This window comes from Cupressus sempervirens, chromosome 1 (genome assembly GCF_028749045.1).
Source record: "Cupressus sempervirens isolate cs-2001-9-10 chromosome 1, ASM2874904v1, whole genome shotgun sequence".
Lineage (NCBI taxonomy): Eukaryota > Viridiplantae > Streptophyta > Pinopsida > Cupressales > Cupressaceae > Cupressus > Cupressus sempervirens.
The window spans coordinates 626541799-626568868 of NC_143118.1; the positions used below are offsets into that span (position 1 = coordinate 626541799).

Consider the following 27070-nt stretch of genomic DNA (forward strand, 5'->3'; position numbering starts at 1 on the left):
ATTCTAATGATGTACTCTATAAAGTGGCCACTTTTATGTGTTCTACCAAAGATTTGGTGCCTCTTGTAGCTGCTTTATCTAGAAATTTTAATTGGGAGTGTGAGAATTGGGGACAGAATTAAAAAAATAATTCATGGTCAAATTAGTGAACAACAAATGGATTCGATGGGGGTTGCATTGTCTGGTAGAATGTAGAGGAAAGGCTCGTGGACTGCAGAGGGTGAGAATTCCTTTGATTGGAGTGGCCAAAGGAGGGTAACATTCATTTCCTAGCCATACGCTATAGAGAAACATGGACATGGATGGGATAGGAAGAAAACTGGCCTTGTAGAAGACAACAAGGTTATCGAGAAAGCCGAGGAGCTGAGACATGTGCATTTTATTTCTTCCACTTTTGCTATGGTATGTTTATCTAAGCAATGCATCAAATTTAGTGTAATTTTTATCATTTGGAATGCAATTTATTGGGAATATTCATCATTGAGTCCTTTTTTAACCCCTTTTCACCCACAGGGCGAGGTTTGCAAATCGGTTCTCTACTTTGAACTCACTACTACAAAGTAATTTTTCTTGAACCTTATTCAGATGGGTTCATCTGATTTTACATTGAAAAGGATCGAATCATTTCTCAAATTTATAGCATGATCCTTACAACAAAGATCATGCCACATGCTAGCAGTGAGATAATATAACACTGGGTCAAATCTTAGTCGAATCTTATTAATGTCATCTCTCCTTGCTATTACACTGCATTCCTCAGGACTGGATCTATGTTGCCCAGGAAGAAATAATTTAACAAGAGGAGAAATTATTCCTTGAACATTAGATGATTCTCATTGCTTACCCTTCATGGATTTCCAGTTCTCATTCTTTATGATTTTATTAGAAAAATTGTAACAATGACATTTAATTTGCAATGATTGAATGCATTGTTTGTATAGATTACAAGTTCCCTTTGACAGACAAAAGGCCATTAGGCTAAGTGGCATGTCTGAGAAGGCATATACCAGATCCTTGAATGCAAAATGCAGTTGCAATTCTTTGTCGATTTTCTCTTTTGACATTAATGGATTATATTAAAAAATGATGATGAGTCTGCACTTTTAATTTTCCTTGCAGGCCAAAGCTGGACATCCGAGAACTTGGAATCTAGTTTGGATGTCTTAGATTGATTGGGTCTGCCCAAAGAGCATTGTCCTTGTAAGTTCCATTTTCCTTGACTCAGTTTTCAGCTCCCAAATGGTTTGTTTACTTAAACTTCAGACCTTTTGCAACTTACTGGTCAAATATTTATATAGTGCTCTATGGAACTTGAGAAACCAGGTTTCCTTAGTTCAGATTTTAGGACCCAAATGGTTTGTTTTCTTGGATTTCCAATCTTTTGAAATTTATGGCTCAAAGGCTTATAGTATGCTCTATGCTTGGGGAAATTATTAGGGTGGGTATAATGATTTCATCGAAGTAAGGCCTAAGGGCATACCAAATGAAATCCTATGCTCTTATACTTTGACCTTGAGCTCTCTGATAACTGTGGGGTTAGCATATGATCCCCGAGTCTTGTTAGCCCAAAATCATGATTGAATATGCAATTCTAATATTAACCTTATACAGATACAAAGAAAGATTTATAGCTGCTCTACCAGAGCCCCAAAGATCAAGTGCTGATTTTGGTCATCCAGTGTTCACTGCAGTAGCTTTTTACCTATGTGCAAGAAGAAATAAGGTTTGCTTGTACTTGCATATTTCAAGCTTGTTATTAGGCCAATAATAATCCTTTGATTCTGTAGTCAATATGAATGAAGGATATAACCTAGGAGCAGTTTTTTTCTCTTTTTTCTTTTTCTTTTGGGTGAACAACTTAAACAAAATTCAAACCTTTACTCTTGTGTTGCTTTTTATCATCACACATATGACAATGCTATAGTAATGGCCTCAAGTTAGTCTTCTCTAAAATTTGGTTTCTTGTTTATCCATATACCCACCCTAAGTTCTGGAACTTGTTGTGCAAAAACCTAAATTATTTATCTGGATGCAGTTAAAAGTTGATAGGATGAAACTGATCGAGATATGTGGTACATCAGACTTTGAGTTTTCAAATGTGAGTGTTCTTTTTGGGTGTTCTTGAAGGTTTTGTAATATTATTCACATTGTTAATTTGCAGATGCTAACTAAATCAAACAAGGAAACCCTCTCGATGATTTATGTTTGTTCTTAACTACATATATATATATATATATATATATATATATATATATTTCTAATTGTTTGGGCTAGGTTACAACATCTATGAATGATCTCTGTTTTGATGTTGTGGGAATTGCCAAAGAAAAGAAGGATCCAAAATCTATGAAAAACAATACAGTTGTTTTTTCCTTAGAGACTATTTTGTTTCTGTGATGACATTGATTTTTTAACCTTTGCATATTTTTTATATGGCAAGTTCTTTTCATTAATTATGGTCAAGTTTAGACTAGGTTCATTCTTCTTACTTAATAGATACATTCTTATATTTTTGTGCTTGCTTGGTGCTGAAAAGTTTGAAATATTATTTCAAGCTTGTTTACATTTTAGTGATTATGGCCTTTACAAATTTCTCCTATATAAAGTTCATATGGGCTGGTATATCTCAGATCCTTATTGTTGAAGATTTCAAAGTGCATTGTACTCTTATGTCTTAAATTAGTTTGACAGACCAGCTACATATTCATTTTTCTATTCTTTACATGGTTGAATTTATTTTCACACCATCTTTAACTATTTCTTAGGTTCACATTGATTTGGTATGGCAAATTGGAACAAAAGCTTGGTCTAAATTCTGGTTGTTATGATTGTTGTAGGCAACTAAGTGTATTGGGTGTGTATGGACAGAACTTTTGGATGCATTGCCAAGCAAGATAATACGTGAAGATGAGGCAGAATCTGACAATAGTGGCGAATCAATTGATGATGAATATGAACTTGAGGTAACTCGGTTCATATATTATACCTAAAATTTTACGATGTTATTTTTATATATTTGATGTTATTCCAATGTGAATAGACATGCAATGCATTTCTCATATAATAATTAATAACTAAGGATGTAAAATCAACTTAGTTGCATTGTTTTATGTGAAAGAATGTGTTTCTTAGTTAAGCATTGGTACTTGAGTATTTCTTTTATTGATGATTGGAAGCACAAGCTTATATTTCTGCATGGTTGAAGGATGCTGTAGTTAACATAATAATATTTTATTGTAACTATAGTAACATTCCATTTGCATGGTAGTGAAACGGTGTAGGAAAAGTGTAAGTGGAATTCAAATATTGACATCCAATTAAAACACAAGGAAAAAACTTGGTGGTTAACTAAACAAAACACTAGCTCTTATAAAAAAGCTACATTATGTTCTGAGAGCTTGAGAGAGCTGATCTGACTATAGTGTTTGTATCCCTTGCCTAGTTTCCTAGTTTAAATTGCAATCTGGATCAATATGAGATTTTCATATGTTGCCTTTATTGTGAAAACCTTGCTCTTGGACAGTTTAGCCTTTTCAAAGATGACACCAAGATAGTCTGGTTCAATAGTTGATGCTGAAACAGTTAAACTTAGAGCTCTATACAATGACATTGCCGCAAAAATCCAAGGAAGTTTGTTTGAAATGTCCTTTGTAAGCTAAAAGTTCTAAGCCTCCCTTGGATGTTAACCTTACTCTTGATTTTGATTATGTGAATACAAGAAAAAGAGATGGCTGAATTGTCGAGAATAGGATTGGCTGGATTGGCTGTGCTCGGACCCATCGTGGACCCAAGCTCGAATCCAGACCTGGGCTCGAATCCAGACTTGGATGAATCTAGATCTGGACCCAAGGTCCAGGGTTTGAACCCGGTAACTTAGTAAACGAACAATCTTTGAGTTGGTAGCTTTGTCCTGTGTCAAAGTCACATTTTTCTATGAAGTTTTCCTCCAATGCAAGTTTGTTGTATAAGAGTAGAAACTGTAATATGTTTTTCATTAACCAATTATCTTAACGACATTACATTTTTTGTTTCCAAATACTGTTACCTTGTAGGAAAATATTTTTTTTCCTCTTTTATCTAGAGATTTTCAATCAAGCATTTATAAACTCTTTTTACCCTAGTTTCTACCTTTGTCCTCATGTTGATCAAATGGTATAGCTATTCTTAAATGATACACCTTTTCAGGGAAGTGATGCTTGAAAAGCAATGGATGGGACAACAGGTGGACAAATCTATATGTGTTTGGTTTTGGGAACAAGTTTTTCCCGTGAGAGATTCTTTCAAGGTATGTGTCTTCTATCATAATATTAATCATGAAAAGTTAAATGGTTCTCTCTGTTTTTTATCATATACATGAATATTAGAAAGCCCTCACACAGCAAGCAGCAGAAATTGATCTTTTGAACAATAATAGGGCTCCAGACGCAGGTCTGCTATTAGTTTTAAACAATCATTCTCTAATGATATCCTGCCACTCAGGTTCACTTCATTCTCATGTTGTAACTACTCCAAGAAAGTATATTGCACCTGCAAAGTCTTACACAATTCGAAATAATGCTTGCTGATTAAGCTTAATGTGATGGCTTCACCGAATTATCTAGGCACACTTCTGCGAATGATATTTCCATGATTTTTTTTGCCTTTGCTGCCCCAAATATTTGCCTTCTCACTTAGAAACCTTTGATTAGCAACATCAATGGTGTGCCCAGCTTCTGAGTTTCAACATTGATCTTCCATGCCAAAGGAAAAACTCGTGAACAGGATTCTCTCAGAAAGAAAAGATCAGGGCTGAATCAAGACACCCACTATTGAAAGGAGCTGCACCCAGCTCACAATAGTAATTCCACAAATTGAAATATATAGTGCTTGGCTACTTAAAGTAATTAACACTTCTAATATGAATGAAAACAGATTTCTCAGCCATGAACAACTCGAGAACCTGCATCTGATATCTTCACAAAATGTTGGAAGTCTCCAACAACTTATAATATATCACAGAAAGGTATTATTACTCTTTACCAGGGGATTACACATAAGAAAAATCTCATCTCAACATAAGTCATCTGAACTCTATAAATCATTCACGATGCCATTGCTTCTCCCACACGGTAATTGTGAATATGGGATGCATTTCAAGTACAAACAGGAAACCCGATATAAGTCTCAGTTGGAAATACATGCCGTTCCAACAACAGAGCCAATAATATATTGCAATCATCCGATAATATATTTTTTAATGTTCACACTTTGCAAATATAATTACTTTCCACAACAACCATTAAATCCAATGGCATTTACCATGGCAAATATAAAATATTTCCCTTCAGAAGGTATCGGAAATCACTTGCCCAACATGGGTGTATATTATTGCAATTATATTCTGAAGTAGACAGTGAAGCACGTTGGTGAATTTTGAATGAATCCACTCTGATGATAAAATGGGTCTCCATCCAATCCTCAGAGAAATCATGAAGGGTTTCTATCCTCAAGTTTCAGAATTGAAAGCAAGATGCTCTCAAACTTTCCAAGAGGAAAAAATTACCAAACTAAGCAATCAGAACGAGTCTCTCATTCTTCTTTTATAACAAACTAGAGAGACTCTTGGTCTTCCCTCTGGTGGTCTCTTCAATTTCCTTTCTTGTGTCATTTAATTTCTCCTCTTTTATTTGATTTAGATGTAGGGAAATAATAATAAAGTGACTTAATTAACTTTACATTTAACTCACCTGGAAGTCACTTACAATATTTCACTAAATTAATCAAATGATATTATCCTTATGATTTACTTTTGACAGATAATATTTAACTAAATGAACTATTGACTTTCATCACTTTATTAAATATTAATATTTCAAGGTAGCATTAGAAGGGAACATTACATTTTCTACCTAGCACAGCCAAGCTGGGGTTCGGAATGGCAGCCCCTAGCAGGTTCATGTGGGGTCTAGGTGCCTCCACAACCAAGCCAAATTAATGTCTTTAAGACCACAGTTCTTCCTAGCCCATTCCATTTTTCATAATTAATTATCTTTAACCAAGCTCCAAACTTTTAAAAAGATGTGGCCTTGAAGCTGTAATAACCCTTGTCTATTTTTTGAATTTTCCCAGTTTGCCTCAGAAATTTTATATCAAACACTATCTCTTTTTAAATGTAACATCTGTTCACTTAGATCACAATATCTCAAGTCTTAGAAGACAAATATTTACACTCTTCTAGTTGTTGCAGGATTTTATTTCTCCCATATTATTCGGATAGCTAACTAGCATGTGCTTCACATAATATGGTCTTCCTCGTGGTAGCTCGAGGACAACACAATTTCTTTTCTTTGGAATAAGATTGATCATGCATCATGAAGTCCAAATGGGAACTCATAATGCCTATATTTGATTCTCTACAAGGATTATTAGTGGCTCGAAGGGTTGGATTTTAGTGTAATACATCCTTGAGATGCTTCAAACCTGCCACCTCATTAGTCATAGCTATACATGAAATCCTTTGAGAACCAGAGCACTGGTAACCACATTTATCTTCCCTACCTTGTACTTGATTATAAATGTGAAAGTCCACAAATAACTAGACTATTTAATATGGGGAGCATGTAGTTGTTCTTGAGTTTGCAAGCATTGTAAAGCTTGATTATCCATATTTAATGTGAATATAAATGTATATTGATGCCTGAAAGCTAGATTTGTTGGCCTCGCCTGCAAATGATTGATATAGCTTATGTTCATTGGGTTCTTTGTTAGGAGGACATCACTTGGAAATGTTCAATATTTGGATCTATATTGTGTGGTCCTCTCATGGGATTTAAGTTGAAATGTGTTTTTAAGAACTTAACAAAAGCTTTAGCTTGATCACTTTATAATAGTCAATCATAGATGTTCTTAGTTATGGCCCTTATTATGTCCACAAATTTTTTATTGCTTGGACAAAGGATTTTTTGGTCTCTGATCTATAAGCATGAAATGCCAATTTTAACTTGAATTTTTACACCAGCCACTAGTATATAGGCCATTCCTATCTACAATGCCACCTCTTTTGGTTATGTGGTGTAGGTCGAAGTGGATAAATTTTAATTAACTTGTTCTTATTGCCAAGTTTGCACGAAGCTTTATATTTCATAGGATCTCAAAGACTTCAGTAATATGTAAATTGATGGTAGATACCATATTAGAGGGCTTTGGCTTGTTCTTATTGCCAAGTTTGCACGAAGCTTTATATTTCATAGGATCTCAAAGACTTCAGTAATATGTAAATTGATGGTAGATACCATATTAGAGGGCTTTGGATATCCATATTATGTGGCAATGAACTCAAAACTTAATTATATATTTGCTCAACATTAAGCAGTCTCCTTCCACAAGGTTTCACAACTCTCAATGCAATTTGTTGATCCTTATGTTGCTAAAGGGCTCAAGTCAAAGCCAAACATAATCGTTTGAAGATGGTGGTATAACCTCTAGTGAAGTTTTTGAAGCCATGCAAACTTGATGTTTTGTGCAACATCAAGGCAATTTAGGAGTCAAATTTTGACCATATAGAACTTCTTAGTGTTATGCGTGCTTTTGTGCAACAACATGAAAAAAATGTTTTCAAAATTTAGGGAACCCTCTTAGGCTTAGATGTTTCAACGTAAACTAGTATAAGTAATGCATGTCTTAAGTTTTCTAAATTGCCAATTCTTAGGTTCCAAGATCTCCATGTATTTCTGTTCATCTTATTTCACTCATTATTAAATAGAAAAAACATGAATTTTTTAGCATCTGTACATGAAAGATTTTGTCACTTGTTGAAAGTCCAATAGTTTGATGGTCCAATGTGCTAGAAAAAAAAAATATTGTGAATTTCAATTTTAGGATTCATTGGTTTGTAAATGATAAATTCATAGATTAGCAAAGATTTCTTTGGGGCAAGTGTAAATATAGCCTCAAAATGTTTTCACCAATTTTAGTCAACCAGCACGATTTTACATGCACCCAGTGATTGTAAGTGAAGTCTTTTGAACATTACAATATCAAAATTTTATTGCATATAGAAATAAAATATTGAGGCTATAATATATGTTTGACAAAATGCTTGTTAGTTGGACAGATAGTGGCCCTGGAACCCTTTGTGAAGGCTGTAAATAGAAGGAACCTCTGTGGATTGTTTTTGAAGTGTCAGGAATGATTAATCTTTTGTCTTATTTGAGAGTTTCCTCATAGAAGACAACTGATGGATGTGGGCATCGAATAAAGCTGGTGGGCAAGGGCGTATAGTTAAAAGAGTGTGAACATATCATTATAAACAATTTAGAATTTGAAGATGGCCGAGGGCTTGATGTTGATGGAATTCAAATAAAACCAAATTCATGGCATATATGGATAGATCGCTCCAGCCTTAGTGATTATGATGATGGACTTATTGATATCACATGCCAAAGTACTAATATAACTATCTAAAGGTAAAGTAACATTTTTTTAGTTTAGTCTGATTCAAGTAGTGCTTTAAAGAGCTATTAGCTGCCATAGGACCTTGAAAATAACTTATATATTAATAGTCTTAATTATGCAACAAGCATATATAACTACATTTCTACTATGCCTCTAGTTAATTCATAGATGCTTGTCTTAGACTGGACAAACCTATAACTGGATCTTTGTTTGAGAAAATATTTGCTCTTATCATGATCTAGCTTGCTTCCAAAATACCTTAGGATATAATTATCATTCAGTCTTCTTACAATCATAATTGATCCCTACTTTCAGTAGCCTATACGCTATATGCTGATATGATTAGTATAGAAAAAAATAAGGCCTTAGAAAAAAATATTTACGTACTTGGCTTAATTGTGGCTTGTGGCTGTACACTTATGATACTATTCAATTAAGTTTCACAACTTTCATGGAATCATGTCTATATAATTTTATGGTTCAAGGAATAGTGGCAGTGGATTTGTGGGGTTGTGATGTAGGCTGGTCCAATACTGAGATTCTTCTTTCAGATTTGAGTGTTGCATTATTTTATAGTCAACTCAAAGCTTAACATGCAATTTAATTGATCCCATTTGACATGAATTGTCATGGGAAGGATATATATTCCTTTATTGCACTCTTAATTTTGCAATTGTTGAGCACTAGGCTAAAAAGGAATATTTATACTCTATGGTCATTTTATTCAATGGCCTGCTCTCTATGTCACATGGGTATAGATATAAGAAGGGCATTGAACATAGAACAATCTTTTATAAAACCCCAGATACAATACAGCTGACATACAACATATGCCAAAAAACAGACGAGTGTAGACCATTTGATTAATTCAAATATAACCACTTCCTCCCCACCCCCCAACACACCAAATACACAAACAAGCATATTAGATATGGATTCGTATATGAATTAGTAGAGCTATCTACTTGCTAGACAATAAGCTCTCATCTGAGACATATCACAATATCCTGATTTAGGAACAAGCTGTCTGTGTGTCAAACAAATAAAACATTAAAAGAAAGCAACTTTGTTGCAAACAAAATACATATAAAGATAAAAAACCAAAAAAATAAACAATAAATTGTTATATAATATAAGTCTCACTGACAACAACCCTCACTAGCAATACAAGAGTCTTACTAACTACAATCAGGCCACCAACCCCTGCCCACTACTGAAAGAAGAATGACTAAAACATAGAGGGATACTCTATTTCATTTCAAAACAATAAATTTATTGTCTTATATTTGTAACAGTCTGCATAATCTTTTTATATGTATTCATTGTTACTTGACTCCTCTATAGTTTTCAATAACCGCTGGGATATTAAGAGCATATCTTTTTGGAATGTTGGTATCATGATGCAAACTTGCTATTATAGGTAATGTGCTTTGGTGGGGTGACTTGATGAGCGAACTCAAAGTCAACTTGGTGAGCATACTTGAACAGTTGACTTGGTGACATGACTTGGTGGGGTGACTTGGCGAGCCCACCTGGCGAGCGTACTTGAACAGTCAACTTGGTTAGCCGACCAAGTGAGCTAACATGGTGAGAGGGCTTAAAGAAGCAACTCAGTGGGGCAACTTGGCAAGCACACATAATGAGCCAACTTGTCGAGGCAAGGTGGTAAAACCATTGGGTGAGTCAACTTGGTGAGTTGACTTAAAGAGTCGATTCATTGAGGTGACTTGGTGAGCGTACTTGAATTGTTAGCTTGGCGAGCTGACTAGAGGAGTCAGCCTGGCGAGTTGACATGGCGAGTCAACTTAAAGTGGCAAGTTGGTGGGGCAAGTGGGGGTGACTTGGTGAGTTGACCTAGAGAGTTGGCCTAGGGGGCAGACTTGGTGAGAGAACTTAGAGAGTCAACTTGGTGAGTGTAATTCAATTGTCAGCTTGGCGATCTGACTAGGCGAGCCAGCCTGACAATCTAACATGGTGAGTGGGATTAAAGTGGCAACTTGGTGGGGCAAGTTGGCGAGCCGACTTAGCGAGGCCATTTAGAGATGCAACATGGCGAGCTAACTTGCTGAGCAAGCTCAATGAGCGGACCTAAAGACTGACCTTGATGAGGAACTTTTGTGGGGTGACTTGATGACTAAACTCAAAGAGTCAACTTGGCGAGCATACTTGAACAGTCGACTTGGTGGGGCAAGTTGGCGAGCTAACTTAGTGAGTCCACTTGGTGAGGCGAGATGGTGAGTCGACTTGGTGCGACGACTTGGCGAGCTGACTTGGTGGGAAAACTTAAAGACTAACCTTGATGAGGCACTTTGGTGGGGTGACTTGATGAGAAAACTTAAAGAGTCAACCTTGTGAGCATACTTGAACAATCAAATTGGTGACATGACTTGGTGGGCTGGCTTGGCGATCTGACCTCGCATGCATACTTGAATAGTAGACTTAGTGCACTGACTAAAAGATTCAACTCATTGAGGTGACTGTGTGGGAGTGACTTGGTGAGCTGACCTGGAGAGTTGTCTTAGGGGATGGGCTTGGTGAGCAAACTTAAAGAGTCAACTTGGTGAGTGCACTTGAATTGTAGGCTTGACGAGCGGACTTGGGGACTTGGTGGGACATGTGGGACTTGAATTAAAGAAACTAGAAAGACATTGTGTATAGATGAAGGCATGAAATGGATGGTTTTGAAGCACTCAGCACAAATACTCAACATTCAGTACATATCATCATTCCAGATCAAATGGGTGTATGGGATTATATGGGTTCATGATATGGGTGATGGACAACTGCCTCCTAGATTCATGTTCCATCCCATTGATGAAGAGCTCATAACACATTATCTCATTAGAAAGGTTTTAGATGGCAATTTCACAGGAAGGGCCATTGCTGAAGTGGACTTCAACAACTGTGAGCCTCAAAAATAATTTGACCAAGCATTGGTCGAAATTTCAACCAATGCCCTACAGTTTTCTACCAAGCATCAAAATTTTGACCAATGCCAGCAGTTTTCTACCAAGCATTGGTCAAAATTTTGAAAAATGCCTAACAGTTTTCTGCCAAGCATTGGTCAAAATTTCAAGCAATGCCTAGCAATTTTCTACCAAGCATTGGTCGAAATTTCAACCAATGCCAGCACTTTTCTACCAAGCATTGGCTGAAATTTTGACCAATGCCTTGCAGTTTTCTACTAAGCATTGGTTGAAATTTTTGAGTATTTTTAATCCTAAGCATTGGTAGATCTATAAATGGCTAGGATTTGCATTTATTTAATTACATTTTCCTTAACTTGATTTAAATAAACTAAGGTTTATTTAAATGCTAACCCATTCACTTTAATTAAGTACTTCGTTAATCCCTTTCCTAATCCCACTAGGAATTAAATATTACATTTAATCCTATTTGAGCACATGGCTCCTACATTTAACCCTCACCTAACCTCACTATCCTAACTAAGCCATCATGCTAAACCTACCCACTTCCTTAATCATGCTTTCTTTTCCTAATCACCTAGCTAATCTCCTTTTCATCCTTAGAGTGTGCTCACAAATGTGTGTGGAATCCTCACACATGTGTGAGAGATGTTCACACCTTCCTCATCCCTCATGTCTTGCATGTCTCTTGCACACTTGTCCTCTTGCATGAGAGTCAAGTTGTCTCACACATGTGTGAGAAGCCATGCCTTCTCACACCCCTTGCAAACTTGTCCTCTTGAATGAGAATCAAGTTGTCTCACACGTGTGAGAAGCCATGCCTCTCACACCTCATTGATCATGTCACCATCAAAGGTTGCTCACACATGTGTGAGCATTTTCCCCCTTTGAATGGTCAAAAACCCTAATCCATGTGGAGTCTACTTGGCCTCCACCTCATTGACACCTCATCGATCCTAAGAGATCTTAGCCCTCCGTCTTGCATTCAATCTCAACCATCTGTTGCATCCTTTTTCCTATAAAAGGAGAGCCCTCTCCTCATTTTCACAAGCACTGTCTACCTCATTGTTATGCTGCTAGATTTGTGAGCAACCACATCCCATGAGTGATGAAATCATCTCCACTTGATGGTTTCATGAGGTTTTCATAGTGGTATTTTGATAGTTTATACTCTTTTTTGTTTCATGTTATGTTTATGTCCATGTCTTCTTTCATATTTTGAGGTTTTGCATGATAATGTGGGAAGATGAATTAGTTTTTTAGTGTTATTTTCTTTATTACATTTTTATTCAACACAATTATTTAGCAGACTTAATGTTGAAATAGCTAAATAAGAACATGGAAAGCATTAGAACCTCAAAGAATAATCCATGAAAAATAAATTTCTTTGTTGACTTATTTGTTCTTTTATGTTCAAATTTTTTTCCCTTCAAAAGGCACAATGGTACAGAAAAAGGACACCAATTTTATACTAGATTAATGAGTTTATTGCAAAGATGGGTGAGAATTTTGATAGTATCATGGATAATTATTTTGAAGCATTCAAGGAAAAGATGAATAATAGGTCCTAGATTCCACCAAAATTGGTTGAAGATTATAAGGATGATGTTTGTTTTATGGTTGACTGTGATAGAGTATATGTCCAAGCAGTTAGGCCTAGAATAGTATGGGTGAAATATCTTCCTTGATGAGACAAAGGAGATAATTGAAGCCCTAGTAATTAAGCTTGTAGATCCAAAGGCACCTATCTTTGGAACTCTTGATCAAGCCAAAGCCAGAATGGAACTTGAAATTAAGCTTCCACAGGAAATAAATAAAGGTAAGAGGAGGATATCCAAACTAAAAAAAAAAAATGACCCTCTTATTCTTATTGAGGGAAAAGGTGAAGATGAAGAAGAATCTAAGAATGAAGAAGAAGAATTAGAAAGGGAGGAAGAACCTATAAGAAAGAAAGGCAAGGTGATTATCTCCAAGCCACCCAAGTCCTCCACAGTTGTGTTTACAAGAAGATCTAAGAAGAAAGTAGGAAAAGATGAAAGTGATGTCATCTTTAACCAAACTCCTGCAAAATTCCAAGAAATATTGAAACAATTAAGAGAAGGTACTGGAATAAACAACTTCAAGGCACTCAAATATGAAACTAGGACTCTAGCAGAACAGAAAGAGTTTGAAGATTTGATCATGGATAAGTTAGGTAGATCAAAATTCTCTCCTGGTCTGTTTTCTTCACAAGTCCCTATAGTTTTGTTAGATAAGGTCAAGGTTAGATGGGATAACACCATTCAAACTATTAAGGATATTTTTGCTCAAACTCTAAAGTAGTTGGTGCCCAACTTGATAGATGTAGAGATGAAGAAAGCATTAAAAGACAATGAGAGCAAAATGATGTTGAAGTTCAACACTTGTCTTGTTTTAATAAAAGATATTGAGTATGTTGTGAAGAATGCTACAGACTTATGGAAAAATGTGTTTCATCTTCACAAGCCAAGTGAGAATCCAGTAGAAATCAATGATGATGATAGTGATAAGGATGAAGATAATGAAGAAGACAATACCCCTTGTGTCACCATTGATGCTAAAGATTATCAAGAGTTGATGAAGGATGGTGAAGAAGATAAAGAGGATGAAGCTGAGAAGGAAGATAGGCAATAAGAAGAAGAAGAAAATGATCCAATTAGGATAGCTATAGAAGTCATTGCCTCCCTTCCTTACTCTCCACCAAAATCTCCAGTATCATCAAGCATGGAGATAGCTTCAACTAGTGTGATTGTGTCCACAAAAGATACATCATCTATCCAATCACTCTCTACTCCCTCTTAGCTCTAGGTATCTCTAATGGAAGTGTCTACCACTTCATCTACTGAGCTATAGCCCTCCTCTTCTTTAGCTCCTGAGTTAGATCCATCAGTAGTAAGTGCAACTTCTAGTTCTATAGTTTTGGACTCTTAAATTTTGTGTACTTCAATTTTTCTTACTCTAGTAAGTGCTCCTATTCTAAATACTTCAATTAGCATTCCACCTATTAATACATCAATTTTGGGATGTACATCAATTTTGGATTCATTTAGTGCTCCAGTTAGCATTCCATCAGTAGGCACTATACAAGTTTTTACTGCAAGCCCTACTATTTCTACCATTATTTCTATTTCAAAATCTAAAGCATTAAGTTCAAAAGTTGAACCAAAGACACCATTAAAACTTATAATTAGTGGAAAAGAAATTGAGGAAGATATTGATTTGGACAAGAAAATTGAGATCCCTGTGTTAGAATTTGGTAATGCTATTGTAGAACAAATGAGACTAGTCAGCCAACTACTTGAACAAAAAGCTAAATAGAAGTAGCCAAGTGAAGAGAGAGATAGGGAATTATGAATCATTGAGAGTGCTAAGAACATTTTAACAAAGGCTATAGGTGTGGATGTTGATTCCTCTCAACATATTTTGTTACAGTTAGAAGAGGTAGTAAATAAATTCAATGAGGATTCTACTAGCCAGGATAAGCTTATAAAGAAGGTAAAGAAGAAGTTTGGCAATAAAGTTCTTGAGCACAGTGCTCAGAAAATAACTATTAATTAGGTAAAACTTTCTACAATTTTGGCAAACCTTGAAAATTCTTACAGAAATGTAACATCTCTTTTTGCTAAGTTATGTGATGTTACCGAGTATAAAAAGGAAATAAAAGGAAAATTGAATAAGATTGATGAGGATATGAAGGGTAGTGCTCAAAAATTGTAGCTTGACCCTAGTTCAAGCTTTGCACACCATACGAGAGTTAGATTCCTATAAGATATGTAGGTTGAGTTATTAAGAGAGGAATCAAAGATCTGACCTACACTTATAGACATCTAGAACATGATCTTTCCTATCATGGATACAATGTAGAAGCATATTGCTTATTCAAAAACATTGATCCATGATAATAATTTTTCAATTGCAAATCATATGATTTAACTCTCTATAGAAGTCTAGGTTGCACTTCAAACCTGCAAAATTTTGCAAGAAAACTAGGACAGGACCATAACTCTTATTCTTAAGGTACATTCTATATTTCTCTCACATTTTGGTGTCTCCATATAAGTAAATTTTAAATCTTTGGCATTATTGTCAAAAAGGGGGGAGAGATATGTGCATAATATAAAGGGGGAGAGACATGTATATAAGAAGGAGAGATATTTGTATATACACTCAGTATGATATTATGCCTAATATGATATGAACATTGTATTGGGGAGATATGTGCAAAAGTATATACAACAGAGTTACAAAGAATTTTTTTGAAAAAATCAAAAATCAAAATCAGCATGTCATTGTACATGAGTCTTGGCGAATAAGTGTTTTTGTCACTAATGCCAAAGGGGGAGATTGTTGGCATTAATTCATTTTTTTTTATTAGTGACAACACTTATTCAGATTTTGTATGGTTATCGAGCTCTCCAGTTTTTTTCGAGCATTATAGTAGTTACCAAGTTTCATAGTTCGTACCAAGCATTCTAGTGGTTACAAGTGAATTTAGGCAGTATGAAGTCTAGCAATTCAAACTGAGCAGTCAATGGTTACTGAGCTTTGTAGTGTCTACCAAGTTAGTAGTTCTTGTGATGTGAAGCAAGTGTTAACCGAGTGATGAGAAGTTAGTGTTTACCGAGTGTAGGCATGGTAAACATGGAATTTAGTTTCTACCAAGTGACACTATATCTACCAAGTCTCTAGCGTATACTGAGTTTGAAGCTACGTTGAGTGATTAGTATGGACTGATCCTATACTTCTACTGAGTACATGACGATGCTGAGTAATGCAGTGGATGTTGAGTATCAAAAATTCACCAAGTCAGCTTTTAGAGCCTAAGTGTCTACATTTGGGCTAACTCAATAATATTTTTGTTATCTTGTGTTTTAGTTGACCTTGTAGTTATAAGAATTGGGTTGGTAAGCAATTAGACCAAAGTAAGCAATTATCCCACCAACAAGTAGTAGGTTTGACATCAGTGAAAAAATAATGATTATTCCACATTTTTATACTTGCAAAAATATTTTTTTCTCAACAATATTCCTCTTTGGTATTGATGGAAAACCAATACATACAACAATACTAAAAAGACAATGACACCTTGTATTGAAATCTCTGTTTCTATTAGTGTCTCGCCTTCTTTTGTATAGGCTATAATCCTCTATTCTGATCAATTCTATAAGTCTCCTCTTGTGCCTCAATCTCAAACTTCTCCATATCTTAGTAAAACTTCTCCCTCATTCTTCTAGTGAATTTGCATGCAGTAGACTCTCCTTCTTTGCTTTATCTTTCTCATGACTCCCTCTTTGATAACAATCTTTAATTTATATCTTCTCCCTCTTTGACAACAATGCCAAAGACTTGCCATCTCTTCATGTAGATTTTAGCAATTCACGTTCTCCCTCTATCACCTTGCATGTGATTGTAATTCATTTTGTTTTATCTCATTCTTTACTTTAGGCAGATCCTAAAGTAAGATCCTCTACATCAAGTTGTAAAATATAACATTCAACTTAGTTGATGCAAGGCACTACTTACACTTCTTAAGCATCTTGGGATAGGGGAATCACCCCTATTTTATCTCTTAGATACTCATGAGAATCCTTAGGTAAAGCCTTTGTGAATATATCAGCTATCTATTCCTTTCTATTCACATATTCCATTTTCACTTCTTTGTCTTGAACCAACTCTCTCAAGTAATGATACTTGATTGGGATGTGGTTTTTCTTTGTATGCATCACATGATTCTTTCATATGTTTATAGCACTAGTACTATCACAATAAATCACTATTAGTTCAATGATTTCCTCCTTCATTCCTTTTAGTAACTATTTAATCCATACAACATTGGTATGATTCACTACAACAACCACATATTCAGCTTCAACAATAGATTGTAAAATGCAATTTTGTTTCTTACTAGTCTAGCTAACTAGTCTTTCTCCCAAGAAAAATACTCCACCACTGGTGTTTTTCCAGTCATCCATGTTTCCAACCTAATCAACATTAGTGTAGGCTCTCAATTCAAATTTTTCAATCTTATTTTAGTATAAACCATAGTCTTTTGTCCCTTTCAAATATCCCATTATCCTTTTGACAACCATTAAGTGAATCTCTTTAGGATTTGCAAAAAGCCTTGCAATAATCCCAACAAATAGAGTGATATTAGGCTTTCTATGAACTACATATTGCAATTTGCTAATCATAGACTTGTACAATGTTTGATTTACCTCTAGAGAATCATTAGTCTTGGATAGTTTATGTCCTATCACCATAGGAGTGCCAACTAGTTTTGAATCTTCCATTTGAAAATTTTTCAAGATTTACTTCACATACATGGACTCAGTAATGTAATTACCATGTTTCATCTAATATACTTGTAAAACAACAATGAACTTTATCTCTCAAAAAATAGACATCTCAAATCCTCTCATCATTTCATTTGCAAATGTCTTGCATAAAGCATTTTTTCCACCAAATATGAAACCATTAACAAATATTTCTGCTAGAAAAATTCCTTTGCCTCCTTCTATCTTCAAGTATAAGTTGTTGTTATAATCTGTCTTCTCAAAACCAATCTTCACAAGATAATTGTTGTCCTTTCATACCATGCTCTAGGAGATTGCTTTAAATAACATAAAGCCTTGTGTAATCTACATACCATGTTCTTCTTTTTTGGATCAAAAAATCCTTCAAGATGTTCAATGTAAACCTCTTCTTCTAGAATACCATTTAAAAGTGTAGACTTTACATCCATTTGATAAAATTTGAATCATTTGTAAGAAAAGTAAGCAAGCAGAGTTCTTACTCCTTCCAATCTTGCAATTGGGGTAAATGCCTCTCCATAGTCAATACCTTCTTCTTGTGTATATCCTTTGCAAACTAGTATTGCCTTATCCCTTGTTACCTCAACATTCTCATCCAACTTGTTTCTATGCACCCACTTGGTTCCAATAACATTCTTGTCCTATGGTCTGAATATAAGTGTCCATGTCTTGTTCTTCTCAATTTGATCCATTTCTTCATTTTCTTGGCTTGAATCCAGACTTCACTTTCTAATGCATCCTTCACTATACTGGGTTCATTAAAAATTATCAAACATGACTCATCTCTCAATCTATTGCTTGTCATTGGTCCATCTTCTTTTCCTCCAATGACTTTTTCTATAGGGTGATGTCTTCTTACATATTTTGATAACCTTGGTTCTATTCTTCTTTCTTCAACAATGGGTCTTTCATGAAGTTCAATTTTAGGTTCACTGTGTACTTCTTTGTCATGTAATTAAACAAGCATCTCTTGTACATTAATCTCAGAATCAAAATGTACCACAACTTCTAACTGTGACTCAGCTCCTATATTCAATTCAACATCTATTGTACATGACTTAGTAGACACAGATTCTTTCTGATTAGCAACTTGATTCTCAGTTTCATCAGTCATTCCTTCATAGTAATACATAAAGGTTTTGTAGTTCTTAGGTTCCTCCTTTGGTTCATCTCCATGTACCTCTTTATATTCATCAATCTTTACATTTGCACTTTCCATAATTTTTTTAGTGTTAGTATTTAAGCACTTATAAGCTTTACTTCTTGGGGAATATCCTAGGAATATACCTTCATCACTTTTAGCATCAAATTTACATTTTTTTTTATCCTTCAAAATGTAGCACTTGCTTCCAAATACCTTAAAATATTTAATATTGGGTGAGTATCAATACCATAGCTTAAAAGGTGCAAGATTTGTACCTTTCTTGACTTGTACTCTATTCAAGGTATAGACAATTGTACTAAAAAATTCTCTCCAGTATTTCAAAGCAACATTCTTCTCCATCATCAGTGTTCTAGCACAATCCACAACTGATCTATTTCTTCATTTAAAAATCCTATTTTGTGGAGGGGTTCTAGGTGTAGATGTTTTTCTTTTGGTTCCTCTGCCATTGCAAAGGTTATTGAATTTATTTGATGTAAACTTTCTACCTCTATTAGATCTTAGACATCTCAAGCTTTTACCAATTTCATTTTTAACTCTTGTTAGGACCACTTAAACATTTAAAAAGTGTTAGATTTCTCTCTTAAAAACATAATTTTTGTCATCCTAGAATAATCATCAACAAATAGTATGAAATACTTGTCACCTTTTTAGTTTTTCACATAAATTCCTCCACATAGATCAATATGAACTAACTCAACAATTTTGTTTGAAGTATGAGTCTTTGTCTTAAAACTAGACTTAGTCATCTTACCTAGTTGACATTGTTTGCAAATTACATTATCAGATTTCTTCAGTTTTGGCAAACCTTTGACTCTCTTCATCTTACTAATACTAACCAAATTGTCAAAATTTACATGACATAACCTTTTGTACCATAGGAACACTTCATCAAATTATTGAAATTCTTTAGAATAATTGAGAGTGGGGTGAATTAGTTATCCAAGGTCTAGATGTATAAATAAGACTTTTCACAACTTAGGGAACCCATGTCCATAAAACATTATTATGCATGCATCCATTAGATCATACAACTCTTAAACTCTCTACTTTATTGTCTTAGGTCAAAATAATTTTGTAGAAATGTAAACATGAAACATAATAGATTCAATAATACAGTTGACACATGGATTTTATGTGGAAACCCAATTTTGGAAAAAATCACCAGTAACATGCTACTAATTCTCCCTTTTCTAAAGTGATGCCCTATGGAAGGCCAACCCTGTTAAAGATTACAATACACACTATTAAATGTGACCTAGTTAGAGGATTTAAATCACCCTATTAGGAGTGAGCATTGTTAGAGGACTTTAGACCATTCACTTGGAATGTCATCTAGTTAAAGAATTTACAAATGACTGTTAGGTCAACCTTAATGCAAAGGATTTAGCCTAGATTGATACAATGATTAGAGAGTAATAGTAAGGATTGATTGGATGAAAAATTACAACTTACTTGTAGATTACAAATCTATGTTTCAGTCCTCCATTTAGCTTGGCTTTCATACACTTCAACTCTGATAGCTTGTTCAAACTTCAAGAATTAATACTCTTAAGCCTTCTTTCTTTATATACCCTAATCTCCTTGTCTTCCTTAGGTTCTTGCACATGATAACCTTTTGTTCTGACCAACTCTCTCTATAAATAGAGATTTAAGATCTTTTTCTACTTTACCACAATCATCCATTTTAGGGTTATGTAGGATTAGGCAGGATACAATGAATCTACCCACTTTTTCATTTGGTTCCTTGAGAAACTTCTTCTACAATCTTCATTGAATTCACCTAAAGATAGTTTACCTTGAATTCTGTGTTGCTAACTCATCATAGTTATCTTCCACATGCTTTACACAATTCAAGAAAATAAAATAGTCAGCTTAGATTTGTCAAATCTATGATTTAACATGAATACTAGTACTTGAAATTAATATGGTGTTACTCAGCTAACACTAAAGTTTACTAGTGCTTAACATCGACTAAACTTTACTTGTTCCTTTAGACTTAATCAGTGTATCTAACCTTTGTAGCCTTAAGTAGATAATTAATACACTATCCCATCACAATCTTAATTGTTCTTTGTACTCCTTTTTCATACCATAACTCAACCTTTCCTTTGGTGCTCTTATCAAAATATTTGATCAAATCCTCTTCATCAATCAAACAAATGATAGTACACAAATCAACTAAGCAGTTGTCTTACTAGCAAGTAGTAGGTTTGACATTAGTGACAAAACCATGATTGAAACACATTCTCATACTTGTATCAATGTTTTCTCAACAAATTGTACAACTCAACAAGTACTTTCACTCATGTTAAGATAAAATAGATTACTTCTAGTCTAATCACCATTTCCAATGAGTTCACCATCAAAGTCAATGATCTTGGTCTTCTTATGTTCAAACTCAACTTTACATCCTAAACTGCTCAATTGTGACACAATCAAAAAATTATAGTTAAGTCCTTCCACATTATAAGGATTTTCCCATGTGATCTTATCTATCAATTTTTTTGATCCTTTACCTTTTATCAGACATGGTGCATCATTTCCAAATCTTACACTATTTTCATTATAATGCTCAAGGTTTTGGAACTTACTTTTTTCTCCAGTCATGTGATGTGAACATCCACTATTAATGACTCATCTATCTCCTTTACTCACATAGGATACCAATTTAGTTGCCTCATCTTCACCACAACCATCTTTCATAGCAACATACACAACTTCATCATCATGATCATCTGATTCTTCATTAGACTCTTCTTCAACAATGTAGTAGGATTTATTTCCTTTGTCTTTATAATCCTTATTGCTCTCATCTCTTCTACTTCTATACTTGTCTTCATTTCTATTGTTTTTCTTCTTTGGACATCTAGCAACAATATTACCATCTTCATTATAGTTAAGGCATATGATAGGTAACTTGCCTTTGTATTTCCCTCTGCCTCTATGAAATCTCCTAGCCAACAATGCTTCAAGTTCTTCTAGCTCTTCATCATCTATATCACTGCCACAAGAAACATGTTTGACCTTTTCCTTTTTCTTATCCTTAGGTCCATCAAGTGTTAGCTTAGCTTTGAAAGAAAATTCAATATTTTCAGATTTGAAATTATCAAAATTTGAAACTTTAAAAGCTGTAAGTCTACCAACCAGTCCTTCAAGGGTCAAATCACTACAAGGAATGCATCGCAGTTCTTGTATAGCAAAAAATCTAACAACATAGCTAGGTAGCAGTGTTATTTATATTTTGTTGATCATAGTCTCAACTTCAATTATTCCATTTTATCCTCTTATAGAATTGATAACATCCTTGATTCTTGTACAATATTGAACAATAGTTTCACCTTCTTGCATTTTCATATTATCAAACTTTCCTCTAAGACTTTCTGATTTGGCTCTTAGCACATTCTTATCTCTTCCATAGATATTCTTTATAGCATCCCACATACTTTTAGCAATTTTACATCCTTTGATGTCTTCAAACTCTGAGTAGCTTAGGGCAGATGCAATCTTCATCATTGCCTAAATGTGTACTTGCTTATCTTTTAGTTTTTGAGCAGTGAGGGGTCCAACAATATCAACATACTATTTAGTGATGGTTGACTGAGAAAAATACCCAAGTCCTCCTAGATGCAACCTAATCAAACTTTTCCATGCAGGAAAGTTTTCTTCATTCAACTTGGGCACCCCCTTTCTATACATCTTGATCTTTAGCTTCAACTACCTTCAATTTTGTTCCTCTTAAGCAACTAAGGCTCTGGCACCTATTGTTGGAGTGTTTAGAATAACTAAGAGGAGGGGGGGGTAGGGGTGTGAATCTATTATCCAAGGTCCAAATGTACAAATAAAACTTTTTAGTACTTAATAGATTCATATCCATATATCCATATCATGCATGCATCCATTAGATCATCCAATACCTTAAACTTTGTATGTTACTATCCTAGGTCAAAACAACTTTGTAGAAATATAAGCATGAAACATCACAAATTCAATTACACATTTGACACAAGGATTTAATGTGGAAAACTAATTTGGAAAAAACCACCAGTAACATGCTACCAATTTTCACTCTTTTGAAGTGAGCCCTATTAGGAGCCAACCCTATTAAAGGTTACAATGCACACTGTTAAATGTGACCTAGTTAAATTATTTCAATCACCCTATTAGGAGTGAGTATTTTTAGAGGACTTTAAAACTTTCCATTATAATGTCACCCTATTAAACAATTTAGTCATGACTATTAGGTCAACCTTAATCCAAGGATTTATCCAAATTGATACAATTATTATAGAGTAGTAGTAGGAGTTGATCTGATAACAAAAAAACTTAATTATAGATAATAGATCTCTATTAAACTTTGCATTCTACTTGGCATTCAATATCCTATGTCTCTGATAGCTTGTTCACCCCTTCAAGCCTTCTCCTCTTTAAGCCTTCATGCTTGGTATGACATTTGCATATCCATCTCTTAACCCCTCATATGAAGAAATACCAGTAGACCTCTTCTATGTCCTTCTTCACTCCTCAAACTATTCTCTAGACTTTAGCAACCATCAACAACCATTGCTTCTAGCTTAGTATACTCTTAAATAGAGAATTTAGATCTTTTGCCACTTAACCACAATTGTCCATATTAGGTTTAGGTAAGTTTTGTGGTTTCACAATGCATGCTCCATTTCTCCTAGAAATGGGGACCCCCTAGTAAATTTTTTAGTCTCTTAGACCCCTAGTCTAGGGCTTGGGTCATTTGATAACTCTTCTTGAGTCTAGATCAAGTCCTAGTGTCTAACTAGACAAGTACAGGGCGTCAGAACTAGGAAAAATTGAAAGATTTAAAGTGTTTTAGTGTATAAATGTGCACTTGCACACTAGCACACATGCACACCTATCCAAGGTGTGTAGTTGTGTTAAATCCACTAGTGTGCACTTATCTCCCTTTGGAGATGCACACATATGCACATGTGTAGGTGTGCACCTCCAAAGGGTGCACATGGGTTCAAAACCTAAGGCATCAACACTTAAGGAAAGGTGTGCATGTGCGCACCTCCCTAAGATGTGCACATGTGCACCTTTTATAAGAAACCTTAAGGCACAGATAAGGGTATGCACATGCACACCCCATCAAGGTGCACATGTGTGCACCCTTTTCACAAAAAAAATATGGGACAATTTTTTTCTCTTTGCACCTAGAATGTGCAGCTGTGCATGTGCACACCTCATCAAGGTGCACGCATGTGAAAGTGTGCGTCTGTAGTAAAATGGTCATAAGATAACCATTAAGTGCACCTTGCACACCTGTAAGGGTGTGCTAGGTGGGCTATTTTGCATTCTAGGATTTTGGGGGAGAAATTGACTGTTCTGATTGTTTTCGACTAGGGTTTTTGTAAGTTTGGGTTTTTTTTGGGTTTTCCAACATAAAATAATTAATGTTTTCTTCTTTGTGCATATAAAAATGCATCCTTAACTTGTTGGGTCATAAATTTTGACCTAGAGCTCAAAATTCAAAACCATTTACACCATTGCAAAAAACCTAATTTCAACTTTAAAAATTGATGAAAATTTCAACTTGAAATTTTGAGCAAAAGACCTTCGAAAAAGCCAGTTAAAAATGCTTAGAAAAGCTTGTTTAAAAAAAATCTGATTTTTTTTTTTAAAACTTGATCATTTTGGATAATCTTGATCACTTGGTCTCAGACCGAGAAGGATCAAGTAGTCAAAGAAAAGAAGAAATCAAGGAATAGACTTCATAGTGCACGAAGGTGTGCATAATATGAAGATATGCATAACACAAAGGTGTGGCACATAACATGCAAGTGTACAGTATCATAACATCTCTATTATCAATAGCAATAGAGATCTCACCTAAGCTAGTAACCTTCACCTTCAAAGGAGTCATGCATAAGTTTTGATTCATGAATTTGCACTCAAGATCAAAGATATAGAGGTTGGACACATAGGTGTCTTGGGATTTCAGATAGAAGAAGGAGAAGCAGTTCAAATCTATGAAAATGTTTGGCTATAAATAGGGTATAAATCATCAAAAAGGTTTAAAATAAGTACACTAGAGTGCTCCTAGACCCTATCTGAGAAAAACCCAAAAATTATTTTCAAAAGTAAGATCTTTGATTTTTTGGTGAATTGACCACCTTGAAAATATTTCATTAAGGTGCACAAGGTGTTCTAGAAATTTTGAAAAATTCAGAGGTGCACCTATAGTTGCCTGCCATTTCCAAATGTAGAGCTTTCCATGCACTAAAAATGCATTTTGACAGTAATTTAACTCCTAGAAACTCCTAGAGAAGGTCAAGCTTCCATTTTTAGAGCTTCTAGTGACTCCCAAATCCTCACATAGCTTCCTACTTCTTATCTACTTCTGATTTCATTATTTTAAAGTTATGTAAAGGCTCATGCACCCATTAATTGATATAAACAAGGGTGGAGTCCTCCTTAGCACCATTTAGAGAGTCAGTTTATATATAATTAGATTTGTTTTATTCATTTTTAAGCATATATTTGAATGAAGGAATCTCTCACTCTCAACACAAATTGAGGAGATGATTGCCTATAAATTGAGGAATTAAATATGTATTCCATGCTAATATTTTAATGCACTTATATATGGTTTTAGTGCTCTCATTTTGAGTGTAGTTATTCTTATTGGAGTGTGTTATTTCTATGGATTCTTGTTCATGATAATAATGGAGCTAATAGTTTTGTTGTGTTGATTTGATTGTGTGCAATATTTGAGTTCTAGTGTTTTTCATGTGTTGACGAATTCCACTGATGTGCTAAGTTGGAGAAGAGATCATCCTTTTGTTCCTACATAGCTTCTCATCTCACATGAGTGCATTTTCTTTGGCCTTACAATTTGATAGGAAGTGAAACATCTTTTTGTTTTACTATATTTCCATCGACGATTGCATTAGTGGATTTGAGGAAGCACTGCTGCTACTTTCATTGGTTTCCTACCCGATCTTTTCAATGATTTAACTTGCAAACATGTTGTTACCATGGTTTATGTCCATTAGGAATTTATCTTTCATGCTATTTACTTTCATCTCTCATTACCTTATCTTTGTTATTTGCTTTGCTAACCCTTGGTTAAATTAGGAATTCATATATCTACATTGTTAGATTGCATTCATAAAAAAATAAAAAAATACCAAAAAACATATCTTTTCTTTGTGTGGTTAATTTTGAAATAGCAAGTAGATTGATCATCTTATCCTAAATTGGTTTGAACCAACAAAGGCCTCTTTGTGAAAAAAACATTTATCTTCAACTGAGCAGATTCTAGTAGGTCGCAAGATCGCCTGGAACCTTGGAGTTGATCCCAGATTAGCTTTTCAAGGGAGGGGTTCAAAAGGATTCTTGTCATTAAGAAACATGCAAAACAACAGCTCAATAGTAAGATTCATTAAATCTAACTATCTTTCTATTTTGTTCTTCCTCTAGAAACTTCTCTTACAACCCTTCTTAAATTTGTCTCAAAATGGTTTATCTTGAATTCTGTGCCTCTAGCTCATCAAGATTATCTTCCACACACTTTACACAATACAACAAATCAAGTTTGTCAGCTCAGATTCTTCAAATCTTCGATCAAACTTTGTATGCTGTCACTTGACAACAACTAACTTCTGATGCTTGGCCAACCCTAGGTTACTCAATATCAACTAAACTTTAGATTTGTCTCAAAATGGTTTTTCTTGAATTCTATGCCTCTAGCTCATCAAGATTATCTTCCACACACTTTACACAATTCAACAAATCAAGTTTGTCGGCTCAGATTCTTCAAATCTTTGATCAAACTCTATATGTTGTCACTCAGCAACAACTAACTTCTGATGCTTGGCCAACCATAGGTTACTTGATATCAACTAAACTTTAGATTTTTCTCAAAATGGTTTATCTTGAATTCTATGCCTCTAGCTCATCAAGATTATCTTCCACACACTTTACATAATTCAACAAATCAAGTTTGTCGGTTCAAATTCTTCAAATCTTTGATCAAACTCTGTATGCTATCACTCAACAATAACTAACTTCTGATGCTTGGCTAACCCTGGGTTACTTGATATCAACTAAACTTTATTCAACACATATTGTCTTTTTACTAGTGCTTGACACATAGTAAATTTTCTTGGCATACACTATTTCTTCACTTTGTTTGACACCTACTAATTTTCTTCTTGGCTTGAACTAACATCGTTCAGATCCCA

General features: G+C 34.7%; 1 pseudogene; it reads left to right on the top strand.

Moving 5' to 3' along the window:
• Nucleotides 1–292: 292 nt before the first annotated feature.
• On the top strand, nt 293–2990 carry LOC149579482 (origin of replication complex subunit 6-like; annotated as a pseudogene).
• The last annotated feature ends 24080 nt before the right edge of the window (nt 2991–27070 follow it).